This window comes from Erinaceus europaeus, chromosome 4, assembly GCF_950295315.1.
Source record: "Erinaceus europaeus chromosome 4, mEriEur2.1, whole genome shotgun sequence".
NCBI classification, from domain to species: domain Eukaryota; kingdom Metazoa; phylum Chordata; class Mammalia; order Eulipotyphla; family Erinaceidae; genus Erinaceus; species Erinaceus europaeus.
In genome coordinates this window covers 51,319,275-51,330,717 of record NC_080165.1, presented here as the reverse complement: position 1 = coordinate 51,330,717, position 11,443 = coordinate 51,319,275, and the positions used below count along the sequence as shown (strand labels likewise).

At 37.5% G+C, this 11,443-nt stretch overlaps 1 long non-coding RNA gene across 2 annotated transcripts; it reads left to right on the top strand.

Annotated features, from left to right (window-relative positions):
- Positions 1-2,646: 2,646 nt before the first annotated feature.
- Positions 2,647-10,911, top strand: LOC132538281 (uncharacterized). Of its 2 annotated transcripts, none has more exons than XR_009549685.1 (3): positions 2,647-2,753; positions 9,429-9,558; positions 10,493-10,911. It is a non-coding gene; the product is annotated as an uncharacterized LOC132538281 (long non-coding RNA). The 2 variants fall into 2 exon arrangements; XR_009549684.1 differs by having other exon boundaries at positions 2,674-2,744.
- The last annotated feature ends 532 nt before the right edge of the window (positions 10,912-11,443 follow it).

Sequence of the window (11,443 nt, the reverse complement as noted above, 5' to 3'; positions counted from 1 at the left end):
TTCTTCTTTCTCAACTTCTGTTTATGAGTGGGATCATCCCATACTTGTCTTTCTCTTTCTGAGGAAGATTGATGGGATTTACAGTTAACAGTATCTATATACTTTTTCCATATTTGGGAGCTATTCTCTGCCTTGATCCAGCTTTCTGGTCCTATTCCCAACTATGACACCATCTTCCCAGACAATATTTTTAGCCCACCTGCATGTTAGCTGTAGGACCTAGGCAAAAATTAGTAAAGTCACAGACCATTGGAATATACCTAAAATAAATTCCCTAGCTTCTTTCAACATGAAGACCTCAATCTCATTTGCTATACTCTTTATATTTTTGTTCCTGATTATTAAACAATTTGTTCTGCTTTATATGTTAATGCTTTTTAGCCACCAAGTTTCAGAAGCTATCATGACTCCAATCTGATTTCCCTGGGCAAACATCCTTACCTATGTGTCCGGGGACTGCTACTTCCCCAGAGTCTTACCCCACTGGGGAAAGATAGAAATAGTCTGGAAGTATGGATTGACCTGTCAACACCCATGTCCAGTGGAGAAGCCAGACTTCCCACCTTCTATACCCCATAAATATTTTTGGTCCATACACCCAGAGAGATAAAAAATAGGGAAACTTTCAATGGAGAGAATGGAATACAGAACTCTGGTGGTGGGAATTATATGCAACTGTACCCCTCTTATCCCACAATATTGTTGATCATTTTTTAAATCAGTAATAAATTAAAATTTAAAAAATAGTTTTTAAAGGTAGAGATTTATGTAGGAATATAGTTTGCTGAAAATGCTTGATATGTGGGATGAAAAAACAAACTACTGGTTTAGAAAAAAGAACAAACGGCAAAACTCTGTTTTATTTTGTAACTCCTATTTTGGATATGCTCAAGTAGCATTCCAAGTATGTTTTTAATTAATCAGATCAGTATTTATAACCTGGAACCAAGACTGAGTAACATTATACTTACTTATCTCAAAACTGAACCTTTCTTTTCAAAGAACATAGAGACATTTTTCGGCAGGCGACAGCCCAGGGAAATTGATACCTGAGCAAGAAGAGAAGATAGGAAGTCCTGTATAGAATCATGATAAGTGCAGAGATATTTGCATGAGGGAGCATATTGCTGCCTTTAAGAAACTGTGAATACCATGCAGTAAACAAGATTCTGACTTCTCATTTGAAAGGGAAGACTGGCATCCTTATTTTCTTCCCTCATGTACATCATGGTCCAGATTTTCAACCTGGGATCTGTTCTTGCTGTATGAGCAAGATGAATTGTAAGGGACAGAAGCTCTATTTGACATACAGATCCTTTTCCCCTTGCAACAGAGAACTACCTAGACTCCAGAAACCCTAAAACAGCATTTCCTGTGAATGAACATTTCTCATGTACTCAAAGGCAAGTATTGGAAATAAACCACTTTAAAATAAGCAGAGTGTTGTACAAATTAAGTCTGTGCTCTTGATTTTCAGGAGAACCGGTAGTTAAGAGGATATAAAATTTCAGTTGGAATATGAAGGCACTTTGTTTATAATGTGTGGAGCTGGAGCTTCCACTGAATTTCATTGTATCCAGATGCTTTTTCATTCATTCAAAGTCTGTCTAGGAAAAGAGAAAGGAGAGATATCACAGAACCAAGGTTTTCCCCTTGTGCCATGACACTCCCATGTGTGGCAAAGTAGGTACTCCATCCAGTAATATTTCTTTCTATAGATATAGTTAAAGTGTTGTATAAGCAACCTTTAGCCCAGTGGGCTTGTTTCCCCAGCGTTGTATTATATGATCATGCAGAGGAAATAGAGCCCTTTCTTGCTTAATTTTCTTGCACTCAAATAGGTACAGCAATGAGAATATTTAGCACTATAGGAAAGGATGTGTCTTAGACGCAGTGATCTTTGGTGCTATGAGGAAGTTGATTAAAAACATTTGTCAGAGAACATGAACAGAAAGGAACATTTTTTCAGGGTTAACCAATACTGTTCTCAGACCTCTATAGGACTTTGCTTGATGCAAACTGATTAAAGCATAGGTATTTAGATTTTGTAGGGAGAGACTGAGAATCCATCACCGTCCATTTGAAAGTGTTGGCTCGGCACAAGATGCTCATTGTTATAACCACATGGAGTCATTGAGGAAAATGAAAGAATAGGATTCAAGCAAAAGCTGCAGTGAGACATTTCCTTTGGTGCCTTCTGACCAAAGATTTCTCAATTTCCTTGTGACAATGAGTTAGAAATTACATAAGGAGACTGAATGACATACTTTGCTTGGTAAAGAATGTACATCTTGCTATGTGTAAGAATTTGGGTTCTTATTCCCTATAACTACATGAAAGATAGGAAAGAAAGAAAAAAATGTACATAATAGCTATATTATACACTACTTCTCTCTCTATATATAACTATATATCAAATATATAGTTATATACCAAATATCTAATTATATATATCAAATATAGATTTATATGTATCAAATATATATTTATGTTGCAGGGACCATCTGTTTAAAAATGCAAATATTATTTGAGTGTGCTTGGTCACTTTCAATGAATCTTTAGGCAGTTTTCATGAAATTCCAGCTTTCAGAAAATTCTTTAGTCTAAGGTGAACATATTCCTGGTAAGAAATGTTTGTTGCTTACTATTCTCACAGACAATTCCTATCAACATGGCAGGTCTCATTGTGTGTTGTTGAAGAGCCACAACTGATCATTCCTGCTAAAAATCTGAACCCAAAATTGGTAAGTTAGGTAAGTAGCATCTCCTTTAGAATGTGCTTCTATAGTACTTGTATCTCTCTAGTTGCAATATGTGCTATCACCTCTTGATTTTTAAAACTGTATTTATTTATTTATTTATTTATTTATTTATTTATTTTACCAGAGCACTGCTCATCTCTGGCATAAAGTGGTGTGGGGGCTTGAACCTGTGACCTTTGGTGCCTCAGCCTTTTTGCATGACCATTATGCTCTCTCCCCAGACCCAGCTACAATTTTCACAACAATTAATCCTGCTTCTTAACTCATTTCAAAACATGATAATTAATATGGTGGTATTATTAATTCTTCCAGAATGTTAATGTTCCCTTCTTTCTCAGTAATAAAGCCTCTGAATGCTAGTGGTAGTCACCTACGTAAAACACTTTTTTTTTTTTTTGTGGTTCTCTTTGCTGCTAGATATAGCCATGAGACTAGGATTTGGTCCATGGATATAAATAGGAGACATTAAGTAAGTTTCCAGAGACTATCTTTAACAAGTGGAAGAGAGCCCATCTTTTTTTTTTTTTTTTTGTAATTTTTATTTATAAAATGGAAATATTGATAAGACCATAGGATAAGAGGGGTACAGCTCCTCACAATTCCCACCACTAGAACTCCATATCCAATCCCCTCCCTTGATAGCTTTCCCATTCTTTATCCCTCTGGGAGCATGGACCCAGGATCATTATGGGGTCCAGAAAGTGGGAGGTCTGGCTTCTGTAATTGCTTCCCCGCTGAACGTAGTCGATTCATACTCCCAGCTGAGAGCCCATCTTTTGCCCCTTTCGTCCTTCTGCAAGGAAACTTGAACTTTAATGTTATTTTTAATGTTGAGGGAGCTGTCTTGGACCACGAGGTATTAACTCTAGGTGGAGAACTGACAGAATAAAAGTGGTGTAGACTGAGAAAAAAAATATAGTGGAGTATAAAGACTATGGATTAGGGTGTCTGAGGAGAACTCACCTAGGATAGCACATACTTTACAATTCATGATGACTCTGGTTTGAGACCTCTACCAACACAAGGGAACAACATGCAGAAGGGAAGTTTTGTGAGTGGTGGAGAAGTGTTGTGGTGTCCATCTTTCTGGCTTTGTCTATCTTTACCTTTATGTGTCTGCTTATAAGCAGAACTTATTGAGTTCAAACTGGCTAGGACTTAGTAAATTTTATACTGACAGAAACCACAACCTAACCTGTTAAAACCTTTGACTTGCAGCTGGTAAGGTGATTTCACCTCCTGCAGTCAGCACCAACAGGAAGACAATAGAAGTACACACTGAAGTATCATTAACAAGAAAATACTCCCCAAGGGAGAGAGCCGCAGCCCACAGATTACAGTGGATATGGGAGTCTTTCCTAGTTAACAAAATGAGGGGCTACCAGACAGCTGGACATACTTCTTTCTCATCTCGAAGGATCTGAAAGTTTTAGAAACAAATAACCATTGTGTTTTTCTTACTTCTTTTTGTATTCGCAGAATGCAGATAATGTTTGTTGTGTATCTTCTTTTCCTATTGTGCTACGGCTTGAATTGTATCAAATGACAGATTTTTTTTTAGAGCCTCAGAATCAGAGTCAGACTGATAAAGAGAAGTAAGAATTGTCTAAAAATATTGAATTTAGTATTATAATAATGAAAATAAAGAACATTGGAATTCTTTCTCTGGAGGAGGAGGTTATGAGTATACTTTATTAATCAATTAGCAAATTAATTTTTTATTCCTTTCTTTGCCACCACTGTTATCTCAGGGATTCTGTGTCTGTACAATGCCTCCATTCCTGTCAGGCTCTTTTTTTTAAAGATAAAAGATGAGAGAAAGAGCTAGAGAGAGACAAATAGAAGAAGAGATACTACAGCTCTGTTCCACTGCTCATGAAGCTTCCTTCATGAAGGTAATTTCACCTGATAGCTGAGTGCTTAAACCTAGGTCCTCATTCATGGTAAAATATATAAAATATATGCTCTACAGAGTGAGCTCTTGGACCCCAGATGAATGTCTTTTAAACATGGAAATATAAGGATAGCAAAGAATTTTTTGTTAACTTTTTTGTTAATTTTTTGTTAAGTGTTTGCAAGATGACCAGTTAAAGGTGTACCCAAGCATCATGGGAAGACATTTTCACTGTGGAAAACTGATGCTCTAAGGTTATAATGAGTCACTTTTTGAGATAATGAAGAGGTAACTCAAGGACAGGAGGAAAGGGAAATACTAGCTTGTTGCTGGCTTTGAAAGTGACTGGGATCCATGAGGATTCAGTCGGCTAGGAAGGATCGTCAGATTCCCCAATGAATGGGTACTCACGAGATGCACCACGGGAAGGTCGATCCAATGCATCCCAAGGAAATACTAGCATAAGAGGGTTACTGTAAGCAATACTTACTTTATAAAAGTGCAAAAAAGGCATAGCTCTACAATTTCACATCAGATAAATTTTACATAATGTAATTGCTTGCTTGTTGCCTTTCTTCAGAAATTAAATATAGTTTAGAATTGAAATACCAGCTTCTTCTTTTCTTACTCATTAATGAAAAACAAGCAATAGAGTAACATTTTCAAAACCTCAATCCTGGTTCCCAGCCTCTTGCATTCTCTAGCAGATGCTTTAACTTAAGCAATCTTCGAAAATTGCATCCGTATACATACCTGATGCAAATTTAGACTCAATAAATTACATAAAGCAAGGGTGTAGTGATGGAAATTTCTTCAGAAACAGTACACTGTGTGGATTGGCTCTGTCTTTAACACTTCCCCATATAAGACTTTAGAGAAGGAAGCTAAACCACAGCCACATTAAGTAATAAACTATGCATTAACATAATTTGTCTGGAATGAGGAAAGGATAGATTCACTATGAAACATTTTCCTCAATAGCATGTCACTCCTGTTTCAAGGCTGCTCTTGAAATGTTAGGTGAAGTAATGTTGGATGAAGCCTGGGAATCTTTCAGCCATTCTTTAGTAATGACTTTTTGAAAGTATGGAAGTACTGAGGAATGTTGAATATGTGCTATCAGTAGATATACAGTCATCTCTAGGCTGATTTCCAATCTAAAAAGTAGAAGTGATAATTTTATGGAGGCTAAGGAGCTTTGACTTACCTAGACCTGATTGTATGTGGTTCCCATCAATTAATTATAGTGACTAGGAAAGGGAATAGTAGGTGGTTAAAAATGCAACTCTGAAATCAAACTTCCTTGGTTCAAATTCTGCCTCTGCTACTGTATAGTTGTGGGCTTGTTACTTTACCTCTATGTGCCTCATTTATTTCTTCTGTTGAATGGGGATGCATATGTTCTTGGCTCATAAAATCATCCTGAGAGACACATGTAAAGTATATTCCAAGGCAGATTTTACTCTGTGAATACTAAATCATGTTTTTAAGTAATATTAGTGAAATACTAGCTAACCACAATGTAACAAGGCACACCCAAATTTAATATCCTCCTTGCTGCTCCAATTTTGATCTTGGATTTCAGCTCCCCTTGCTAGTCAGTTCTACCTCTATCTTCCTTTGATTGTTCAAATTTTCATCACACCAAATTTTTAGTTTCTCTGGCCTTCTTCATAGCTCATATATTTCTTCTGGCTGGAATACTCTGTAATATTCATTAGTGATTCAGAAATCACTAGCTTCAGAAAGCTGTTAAAGTTTTTCTAGATCAAATTCACTTTCTATTATACCTCTTAGGAGCACTCTATAACATTTCTTTATAGCACTGTCGTAACTGTGATGAATGCTCACTTGTGTACTAATTCCTAACTTTGTTACAAGATCATGAATTCTGAGATGGGCAATAAACTGGGTCGTTTAATCCAATACATAGCAGTTGCTGGCTTAGAAAAGATACTCATTTGACACTGGCTGAATTCATATATTGTAAAGAAAATTAATGTGAGCTATTTTTTCTATTTTTATAAACCATGATCTCCTTGAATGCAGAGAATATTACATTTATCTTTCTTTCTATCCTAAGACCCTAATAGGTCAATTAGATAGAGTGCAAAGTGTATGATATATACATATAAAATAATTCCAAGTTAATAAGATCTAGAAAGTTATCTAAAATGTTATACTTTACTAAAAATCACCATAATCTCTTTGGAAAGGTTTTTGTTTTATACAACCTTAAATGAGTTTTGCCCCTTTTCTCCCTTGATTATGAAAAATTTTTCACTTATGATGGAAAATTTCTCTCTAATATTACCTTACTACAAAGTGTGAGATTAAGATGTAGACCAGTGTCTTTCACAGTTTCTGACCCCATAATCCTTGTACTTTCAATATTATTTTTTTTCACTTGATAGGACAGAGGGAAATTGAAGGAAAGGGGGGTGGAGGAGAGATCCTTGTACTTTAAACATCATTGATGATTCCCTGAAGCTTTTATGTCTTGTACTTACCATGCTGGAAAATAAAAGAGAAAGATACTTATTTGTTTAAGATAGCAATGACAAACTGAGTGCATATCAACAAAATAGTATTTTATAAAATATATTACATTTCCCTATTGGATCTTTTGCCCAAGTATCATTTTGCAATTTAACACACTGATCATTTGGAAAAAATATTGATTCACTGAGAAAATATTTGACTTTTTAAATGTTGTTTAATTAATGACTTTATGTTAAATATATATTTTAGATATACACAGAGAAAAATTGAGAGACAAGGAAGCGAGAGAGAGAGAGAGGGAAACCTGCTGCATTGCTTCACCAGTCTTAAAGCTTCCCCCCTGTAAGTGTAGACTGTGGACTTGAACCCTGGTCCTTGCTCACTGTAATGTGAATGCTCAACCAGGTACACCACCACCTGGCCCTGACTGTATAAGGCTTTTTAAAATCCTGTTTGTTAGTATTACTGATTCCACTAGAAAAGTCTTTGAGCATTGGGAAGCTATTGTATTTGTATTAGAAGATACAAAAATTTCAGATTTTGCTGGAAGACTCCAATTTCATTTTTGTCAATAAATAACATCACTATCATTTTTTATTATAGTGACAAGCTCTTTTTAGTCAATATCAAGGAAAAAGGCTGTCAAATAATGAAGATCTAAATTTTTAAAAAAATTTTGTGAGAAAAATCAGTGTTTGAGGAAAGAATAGGCTATTTCAGCTAGCAACTTAAAGAACTGTGTATGAGTCAGGGATAGTGTTAAAGTGTTTTATATGACTCACTATTTTATCATGAAAAACCATGAAAGATAATCAAATGCTGAAATAAACTAAAATTGATGATATTTCCTGCTTTATTAAAAACATGACTGACATATGACACTGTTTCAACCCTTTCCGCCCACCCCCAAGTGTATGGTGATAAAGCAGAAATATAGTAACTACTGATGGGATGTGGAGCCCTGGCCACAGTTTTCATTAAGGTAGCAACTATTCTAAACACTTTTGTTTTCCTGCACAGTAAATGTAAACAGCAACACAGTGAAAAAAAGCTCATGACATCTTAGTTTAATTACTAAAATAATTTTGATCTCATAGACTCACAAAAGGATTTCAGGAAACCCAAGGAGTGGGGTGGGGCAGGGGAGTGGGAGGGGAAGGGGAGAACAGCAGACCACTTTGAGAATGGCTGTGGTAGGGAATTCTAATCCTGAATTAAATCTCATTGACAGCACATGGATGAAATTTACAATGAAATGGTCTTTTCATTAAGCATTTCTTCTACATTCCCCACCCCATTAGGAACAAATAAACCAAAAGAAAAAATGTAACAAAAAGTTGTGAGGACAGAATTTTAGATTAATATACAAGAAAGCCTTTATCAATAATTATTACTGTAAAATATCTCAGTAAATATATATTTTTTTACTTATTTCTGTATAGAGATAGAGAAAAATTAAGGAGGAGGGAAACAGAGGAGAGAGAATGAGAGATACCTGCAACATTGCTTCACTGCTCTGGAAGCTTCTCCCCTGCAAGTGGGCATTGGGGGCTTGAACCCAGGTCTTTGTTCATGGTAGTATTTTCACTTAACAGGGTGAACCACTGCATAGCCCCTCAGTATATCCTTTAAAAAAATGACTACCCTAGAAAGTATTTCAGTCTTGAGGAGGTAACAATATTTGTGGAAGTAAGTAAACACAAAATCCCTTTGGTGTACTCTCAGTATCTCTATAGCCTTATCACCTATTGGTTCATTTTCACTCTGAAATATCTCTGTGATACGGTTGCATGGACATGGTATCATCTCCATGGTACAGACAAGGAATCTGACAATGTAACAAAATACCCACAGTCACTTAGGAAATCAGGGTTGAAAATCAGGGGCACACCTGGCTAACATTTCAACATCTCTTCCTTCTAACCAAGCTGAACCAGTTGGTTTCACCAGCCTCAGCAAAACATGTTTCACTTGAGTAGAAAGAAAAGAATTCAATAAACTTAGAGAATTTGAAGATCCCTAAGGGGAGTTGGCAAAATAACTGAAGACCTGAATGGAAAGTGTGACTTTTGTGAACTTTTCCAGCTTCCATTTCTGCTGAAAGGTGGATCTTCATCAAAAGGAAGAAACTCCATCAGCCTGAGCCACATCATTTGCTAAATTTAGAGTTCCACATTAAAGAAACGCTCTAGAAATGTTGCCTTTTTTTCCGCCTTTCATGCTCTTGTTATGAAAGTACAGATATATTTTTCCCTTCCTCTTTTGGACAGGACGGAAGGTTGACTAAGAAGTCTGCTATCATCTGGCTTGTCATGACCAATTATGGACAGTGTTTGGAGATTTAGGGAGAATATGTTGAAGGGGAAAGGATGCAGATGAGGACTGAAGATGAACAGAAAAGTGAGCCACTTATTTGGTTGAGGCTCAGGCAATTTTAAAACTTCATGTTTATATGTACTAGTCTCTGAAATGTGATAAGATCTTCTCTACATGTCAGAACCACAACATCATTGTAATGGTGTTACCTATATTTTATCTTCCAAAGGTAAAGCTATTTATTTATTTTATTTTTTTAAAATTTTTTATTTAAGAAAGGATTAGTGAACAAAAACATAAGGTAGGAGGGGTACAACTCCACACAATTCCCACCACCCAATCTCCATGACCCACCCCCTCCCATGATAGCTTTCCCATTCTCTAGCCCTCTGGGAGCATGGACCCAGGGTTGTTGAGGGTTGCAGAAGGTAGAAGGTCTGGCTTCTGTAATTGCTTCCCCGCTGAACATGGGCGTTGACTGGTCGGTCCATACTCCCAGTCTGCCTCTCTCTTTCCCTAGTAAGGTGTGTCTCTGTGGAAGCTGAGCTCCAGGACACATTGGTGGGGTCTTCAATCCAGGGAAGCCTGGCCAGCATCCTGGTGGCATCTGGAACCTGGTGGCTGAAAAGAGAGTTAACATACGAAGCCAAACAATTTGTTGAGCAATCATGGATCCCAAGCTTGGAATAGTGGAGAGGAAATGTTAGGGAGGTACTCACTGCAAACTCTAGTGTACTTCTGCTTTCAGGTATATATTTTGCAGTAGTTTATGGGTACGTGTGAACATAAGCTCTCTCTCACAGAAACTGGTGTATATCTAAGTTATGGGACTTTGTTAGAAAGTGAACTACCTGAGATGAAATTAGAGTGTACTATAAAAGGAAAGCAGTCTGGAAAACTCTCAGAAGGCTAGACATGGACCTTCCATATGATCCAGTAATTCCTCTCCTGGGGTTATACCCCAAGGACTCCATAACACCCAACCAAAAAGAGGTGTGTACTCCTATGTTCATAGCAGGTAAAGCTATTTAAAGAAGCACATTGGGAGTCCAGTGGTAGCGCTGGAAGCACATTGGGAGTCCAGTGGTTAAGCTCACATGGCTCAAAGCGCAAGAACTGGCAGAAGGATCCCGGTTGGAGCCCCCGGCTCCCCACCTACAGGAGAGTTGCTTCACAAGCGGAGAAGCAGGTCTGCAGGTGTCTCTCTTTCTCTTGCCCTCTCTGTCTTCCCCTCTTCTCTCCATTTCTCTCTGTTCTATCCAACAACGATGACATTAATAACTATAACAACAATAAAAAACAAAAAGATCCCTAAGACAGCAAGAACCTCATATCTCCACGATAGAGCCTATATTTCCCCAAGTCCTGGAACCTTAGGATAGGGCCCACTTTCCCGCATGCCTTTCCCAATCCATATCAAATAATACTGCATCTGCTGATCGCAACCTAATCAACACAGCGATTGCCACCTCAACATGCTTCAGCTCAGACTGTGTCCAGAGACTTCACGTGTGGAATGACAACTCTTCAGCTTCATTACTCAGGTGAGACCTTTCCTTTCATAGTATTCTCTAATTTCCATCCCAGGTGGTTCACTTTCTAACAAAGTTCCAAAACCTAGATATAGACCAGGTTCTGTGAGAGAGAGCATATGTTCACATGTATCCATAAACTAGTGCAAAATATATACCTGAAAGCAGAATACACTAGAGTTTGCAGTGAGTATCCCCCTAACACTTCCTCTCCACTATTCCAAGCTTTGGGTCCATGATTGCTCAACAATTTGTTTGGCTTTGTATGTTAACTCTCTTTTCAGCCAGCTGGTTCCAGATGCCATCAGGATGTCGGCCGGGCTTCCCTGGACTGAAGACCCCACCAATGTGTCCTGGAGCTCTGCTTCCCCAGAGACCCATCCTACTAGGGAAAGAGAGAGGCAGACTGGAAGTATGGACCAACCAGTCAACGTCCA